This window comes from Sciurus vulgaris, assembly GCF_902686455.1.
Source record: "Sciurus vulgaris genome assembly, chromosome: 13".
Lineage (NCBI taxonomy): Eukaryota > Metazoa > Chordata > Mammalia > Rodentia > Sciuridae > Sciurus > Sciurus vulgaris.
In genome coordinates this window covers 58337622-58339826 of record NC_136474.1, presented here as the reverse complement: position 1 = coordinate 58339826, position 2205 = coordinate 58337622, and the positions used below count along the sequence as shown (strand labels likewise).

The following is a 2205-nucleotide window of genomic DNA, read 5'->3' as shown; positions in this document are numbered from 1 at the left end:
TGTAGATGAACACAATACCTTTATTTTATTTATTTATTTTTATGTGGTGCTGAAGATTGAACCCATTGCCTCACACGTGCCAGGCAAGTACTCTACTACTGAGCTACAACCCCAGCTGTATGTTATGTTATGAAAATACTATATGATCATTTTTAAAAAACACATTTTGGCATATACAGCACAAAAAAAATGTTCACAATATATAATTATGTAAGAAAGGTAGAACACATTATATTACAGTTTGATACAAATCAAATAGATACAAATATTAACAGTCATAGTTAATTCAGGTTGATGGGCTCATAGGCTATATATTTTCTTCATTGAAATTTCCTGTGTGTCAAAATTCTTATGAAATATTATAAACACCATGTTGGGGAAGTTTTTCATTTTTCCCAATGAGGTGGGGGTAAGGTATAAAGTCTTTAAGATGTGGGTTTTGGAATGAGTAGAAAATCTACTAGAGAATTACAAAAGATCTGCAGCTATTCTTTTTTTTTTTTAACACAGAACAAGAAATTTTATTATCTCCAATGCTGGTGCATAAGGAGTAACAAGTTTAATTAGAGGAGGAGACAGAGGGAAACTTCAGATACTCAGGTGAATTTCTGGGCAGGTTTAAAACCTTCAAAGGTTGACAGCATAATTATGCATATAGTCTTTTTAAAGATAGAGGGCTTTCTTTTCACTTGACAATTTTCATCAATAATTCTTACAATATGAACTTCAACAAAGTCTTTCACCTATTAAGTTAAATGAAAAACAGCAAAACAAAACTTCCCTAGTATATAAGGGTATTAGAAATAAATTGTCTTTTTTGTACTTTAATATACATTTTAATGTCTAAATTTGAAACTTTGTAAAAAGACATTAATTTATGATTTTAAAAGTCATGACAATGAATTTTCCTGAATTATTGATTATAGCTTTATAAATGATCAAAATGCATGTACAAAAGTTTTTATGCTCTTAGAAACACATTTTATGATATAGCACATATGATACATATAATACACTAATCCTTTTGTAAATGAATACTCAATTCATCTCACAAAGGCAAATTTAGCCTTTGATATCCATGACTTGGCTAGATCACGAAGTAGAATTTTGAGTTTCTCAACAGGTTTTCAGTTCAAATAACTCAAGATATCTGTGTATATTGTTTTTCTTCCTGTAATTTGTATCAATGGGCTTTTGTATCAGCAGTCTGTCTTGGTCATGATTTACTCTTGTAAAACCATCTTTACAGCCTAACAAGAAAGATATCTTCCCCAATGGAAGGAAAATAATCTCGATCAATAACAAAATCAAAGCCAGAGGTATTTCAGGACTTTCTTGGAAAACATATTTCAACAGTCTTAAGACCACCTTTTATGATTCTTATCCTTTTCACAACTGTGCACTCACTGTCCTATTTGTCCTTTATTCTGAAAAGCAAAAACCAAATTTTTTTCCGAAGATCAAGTTTTTCATTGGCACAGATCTCTTTGAAATGAACCCAAAGAAGAGCGGAAAGTTGGGTCTCTCCTCAAGTAGTTTCCTCCTCTTAGCATTTAATTACTCTCTATCAATAATCTCATCACAACTGAGTTCTTCAGTCAGACGATTGATCACCATTAGGTGAAAAAGGCTCTTCAATAAAAGCTTTTTCAAACGGGGTCGTTCATAATGTGTCTGAAATTCGCCATCCCGGGCTGCTTGCCCCACGCAGCTGCTCCTCTTCGGGATGGTCGTTGTTGTCCTCCCGGTCATCAAATTCCTCGTCCTGGTCCTGGCTCTCAAGTCTGGGCCCGCCATCTGGCCCGGCTGTTACCCAGGGTTGGGCTGGATAGCCAGGCCGCGTTTCCCGTTGACTGGACCTTCTCCACCTCCACTGGGCCTTCCTCCTCGAGCTGTGGCAGGGGCCCCCTTGCTGGAAGGGCTCAGGGGTGGCTCCCGGTTCCCGCTGCCCACCTCCATCTATGGAAAAGGTCACCCTCGCCAGGGATCACGTCCATCTGAAGGTCATTGCTCTCCTCATACAGCTCGGACAGCTCTGCCATTTCCGACATTGTTCAAACGTCTCAGTCCATCTTCAGCAATTCTACGCAAGCTAATGTGACGCTACCTAGTCTTCATAGACCAGGACCTCAAGGACAAGAGAGGTCAGGGAGGAAAGCATACCCCATTTGTCCAGGTGTAGTCAGGCGTTCAGGAGGTGCCCAT

At 38.0% G+C, this 2205-nt stretch overlaps 1 pseudogene across 1 annotated transcript; it reads right to left on the bottom strand.

Moving 5' to 3' along the window:
- Positions 1 to 1557: 1557 nt before the first annotated feature.
- Positions 1558 to 2205, bottom strand: LOC306642904 (EP300-interacting inhibitor of differentiation 1-like; annotated as a pseudogene). Its single transcript has one exon. The product of its transcript is annotated as an EP300-interacting inhibitor of differentiation 1-like (transcript).